Source organism: Pituophis catenifer, unplaced genomic scaffold, assembly GCF_029215685.1.
Source record: "Pituophis catenifer annectens isolate HBS135680 unplaced genomic scaffold, rPitCat1.0.hap2 SCAF_3, whole genome shotgun sequence".
Taxonomy (NCBI): Eukaryota; Metazoa; Chordata; class Lepidosauria; order Squamata; family Colubridae; genus Pituophis; species Pituophis catenifer.
This window is the reverse complement of record NW_027256883.1, coordinates 38,724,379-38,728,804: the sequence shown is the minus strand read 5'-3', so window position 1 is coordinate 38,728,804 and position 4,426 is coordinate 38,724,379. Positions and strand designations below refer to the sequence as shown.

General features: G+C 35.3%; 1 non-coding gene across 1 annotated transcript; it reads right to left on the bottom strand.

Annotated features, from left to right (window-relative positions):
* Positions 1-218: 218 nt before the first annotated feature.
* Positions 219-326, bottom strand: LOC139316064 (U6 spliceosomal RNA). Its single transcript, XR_011600318.1, has one exon. It is a non-coding gene; the product is annotated as a U6 spliceosomal RNA (small nuclear RNA).
* Between the last annotated feature and the right edge of the window lie 4,100 nt (positions 327-4,426).

Below are 4,426 nucleotides of genomic sequence, written 5' to 3'. Positions count from 1 at the left end.
CTTACCAACTGAAACTTGTTCAAGCTGAGCTGAGAACTTGGTGACATGTCCTTATAAGTTTTTTGGTGCATTACTGACATGGTTTTTTATTGCTTCTTCCAGCTGGGCAAGTAGAGTCAAGCAAAATGGCCTGCTGCCTGCTGACTTCAATTCAACTATGGAAAAATTTTTATATATATATGTATGTATGTATGTATATATATGTGTGTGTGTGTGTGTGTGTGTGTGTGTGTGTGTGTGTGTGTGTGTGGCATCCTTGTACAGGGGCCATGCTAATTTTCTCTGTATGGTTCCAATTTTAGGATATGTGCTGCTGAAGCAAGCACAAAAGAAAATACTATAAAATGGCAAAATTATGGGTCATATTCACAGGGATTTATTCCAGGGAAGTAATAAAGATTAAAGACTGTACTACTAGTTTGCACCTTCTGTCTAACATTCAATTTTTAGCTATAGGTGTCTGTTTCCAACTACAATGACAAAAAAAAAATGATAAAGCATGGACCTTAACAATACAAACTACTTCTTTGGTGCTTCTGTTGCGACATTGTATGCCTGTACTTAAGGTATGAAGTTTACATTGTGGTATCATGATACATATTTGTTACTTGCCTTCCTTTATACTCTTCCATGGACATTTCTGTTTCCAACCAAGGCCAGCTTCATAATTTCCCTCAAAAATTCTACAACTGTTTTTAAGAAGGAACATTATCTTTTGTACCATTGGAAATAATAGTCCACAACTAAAATAATTTTAAAATACAGTATTGCAACTCAGAATAAAATAAAATATATTAGGATCTTCTTTTTAAAAATCTCCAAAATAATAGGTGTATAGATGGGAATAAAAGTATATTAAGTATGATATAAATGTACTTGATAAGAAGAAAGTAGATTTTATGAATTTGTGATGTAAGATTAAGAAGCAAACTAATTTTATTTGAGATATTTTAAAATTTAAGATTTCACTTAAAGGAAAGGTCATTCATTAATCATAGTGGAAAAGCATCAAAATGCCTAAAGCTGTTTCATTTGGAGCATAATTGGATTAAATATGAAAGGATAATAGATCATTTGGAGGATATTAACTATATAAAGTTTTAGCCGGATTCTTCAAGAATTTCACCACAATAATTTTCAAAATATTGCTCCTGATTCTTTTGTAACACAGAGATTACATAGATGGAGGAAGGATATCAGGGCCAACAATAGCAGTAGCACTGAAGAGTTATATACTGCTTCCCAATGCTTTACAGCACTCTCTAAGTGGTTTTACAGAGTCAACATATTGTCCCCAACAATCTGGGTACTCGTTTTACCGAACTCAGAAAAATGGAAAGCTGAGTCAACCTTGAGCCAGTGAGACTCAAACTGGCAAACTTCAGGCAGCCAGCAGGCAGCAGAAGTAGCCTACAATGCTGCATTTTAACCACTGCACCACCACTGCTTCTACAAAGACCATAAATACCATGGAACCAGTGATGAAAGTGTCCTACTCCGACTTAAAAATAAAAACATTGAATAACAGTTTAAAAAGTAATCTCCTATTTCTTCATTCACTTTCCAGGCTTCTCATGATACTGAATTATAAACAATGGCTTGTTCTTGTAGGACAGTATATTTTGCTGCTTCTAAACCTAAACTTTCTGGGGTCATAAGGGAATAAACATGGCCAATTAACAAATCTGACCAACCTGAGAAGAACTTCTACATCATTGGAAAAAGTTCATGCTATCAAATTTACAGCTAGTTGGCCTACCTACGCTAATTAATTGACTTGCAATGGAAGCAGAAGCAAGTTGGCACAATGAAATTCAATGAGATAGGCAAATCACAAAGCACAAGGTTGGCAGAAGAAAAAGTAACATACATAGCCATACATCCCTATGTTTAAAAAAAATAGTAAATGTTTGGGCCAGCCACTATAATATTACTCTGACACTTACTCACTCATTATTGCTCCAATCACACAAAATTTATCCCAAAGTACATATTGGTTAGATGCAACAAATCTGTAGTAGGCATTTAAGCCTATATAGAGAATACTGGAGGTCTCACTTTTCTTCTCTCAGGAGTCCCCTGGTTTTCATACCTCCTGCCTTGGGACAGTGTCTCAGTACTTTTACTTTACTTTTATTTGATTTGTATACCGCCCTACTCCCGAAGGACTCAGGGCGGTGAACAGCCAACAATAAAATACATACATACAAAATTTAAAAAGCAGAAATAAAATCAAATTAAATAGTTTGGCCCAGACAGATTAAAACCCCAATCAATTTAAAACAAATTTAAACTTTGAGTATTAAAAATATTAAAAATATTAAAATTAAAATTAAAATTCCTACTGCTACCATCTATCTACCAGGAGACATCTACTTCTTGGCCTTGGACTATGATATAGAACTTTCACACTTTGTGTTCCCTTTCTGGAAATTAAAAAATAATTAGTATAATTATCTGTATGTATATTGCAATATGGTCTGTGCTATATAAGATTAAGAAAACTGCAAAATTCAAAACAATGCACTGGGCACATCTCCAGATCATGCTGGTCTATACAAATAGCCATTGACTGTCCCAGGTTCTCCATGAAAAGGAGTTGGAATAGAGAGTTCCAAATTAGTAAAAATTAGATTAAACAAATGTTCTACAGAGAAAAAAATATTTTCTGGAAAGCATCCCAAAGTAGAAATAAAAGAATTTTGTAGTTTTTATGCAGAAATATAAAAAATGAAATTTGAATACAACACATCTGGAATCAGACTTCAGGAATCAGACCTAGAACAATTTCTTCCTAAATATTTTATTTATTTCCACATAATTATCCATTTTCCAAAGTTCTTCTCCTTTACTTGGGCTTTCTCTTAGTTTTTTGGAAATCCAATGTTAATCAGAATCTATGAAGGGCTATATTACACTACCCTGTTTCCCCCAAAATAAGATATCCCCTCATAATAAGCCAAATTGGGCTTTTGGGTGTGTAGCAATAAGGTCAAGCGCTTATTTCAGGGTTCAAAAAAATATAAGACAGGGTCTTATTTTCAGGAAAACATGGTAGTACTTTTCCCAGTTTCAGTACATAATCTTGAGTGGACTATTCCCACAATTTGCTTTTTGCTTTAAAATGACCAAAATGACCATTTTCTACCACCTCCGGCAGAGTATTTGATCCTATAAGTGACCCAAAACGTAACTGTTTCTTGCCTGTATGTCTACTAGCATTCTGGCATAAGGGGTTGGTAGACAGGCTATATTCACAAGAAGTATATATCAGACTTAAACCCATGTTCAGAGTGCAAATAGCTGAATTGAACTTCAAGTTGTGTAATAATATTCCGTTACCAAAAGAAACAGCAAAGTTAAGGCTTATGGGTGGTCAAAGAAGTTGGAAACTGAGCTGAGGAAATGAATGAAGACTAAAGTATTGTTAGGTCTGCCATCCTAAAAGATCATTTATAAGAGGACAATTTAATGATGTTATAAAACCTGTCCAACTATTCAAGTCAATGTCATATATCAGTATATGCAACATTGGTGTTCTACATATATGAAAGTGAATTTATAATATTGTTTACTGAAATGGCAAAAAAAGCCATTTATTCTGCAAAGTATTTTAAAAGCTGTGAAAAGAAGCCACTTGATTAGAAGTGAGTCTAGATCATGATTTGAAGCTTCCTTGTTTTGAAGCACTCCTTACACAACCCTAATGCGTTACTTATTTAGAATGTTCATTGAGAGGCAGAATGTGGACTGAATGGTCAGAACTGCATGAGGGTATTCCCATTATTTTATTGGAATTAATATCTATGAGTTATCCAGGGATCCCTAGTGCATGCACTTAGCTTTCAAGAACATCTATCACCCATCTTTTAGGCATTTCCTTAGAGATAAACAAAAGAAATATGCAAGCTTCTGGCTAATTTCATGGAGCTCTCAACCTAATTTTCATTTTTGTTGTTGTTGTTATTATTAGTCATATTTCTATGCCGCCCACTCTCCGAGGACTCTAGGCGGCTTACAGCAAAGACAGTATACTAAATAGCATATTGCCCCCAACAATCTGGGTCCTCATTTTACCCACCTCGGAAGGATGGAAGGCTGAGTTAACCTTGAGCCGGTGAGATTTGATCTGCTGATCTGCTGAACTAGCAGTCAGCTGAAGTAGCTGCAGTACTGCACTCTAACCACTGTGCCACCTCGGCTCTTCTTTGTTGAAGAGATCATCTTTTTTAAGCACTGCCTCTTTCTTCTCTGTAGCCTGCTGCTTGGGAGAAAGAAAAGAGCATGTCAGAAAAAAATGGGGCGGAGATATTGGAGGGAGAAGTGTTCCCATTCTAGAAGGAGGAGGAGAAAACCATCCACTTATTATTCTGCTCACAATTTTAGTAGAGAATTTTGAGAGGACATTAGTGCAATCTTTTTTTCA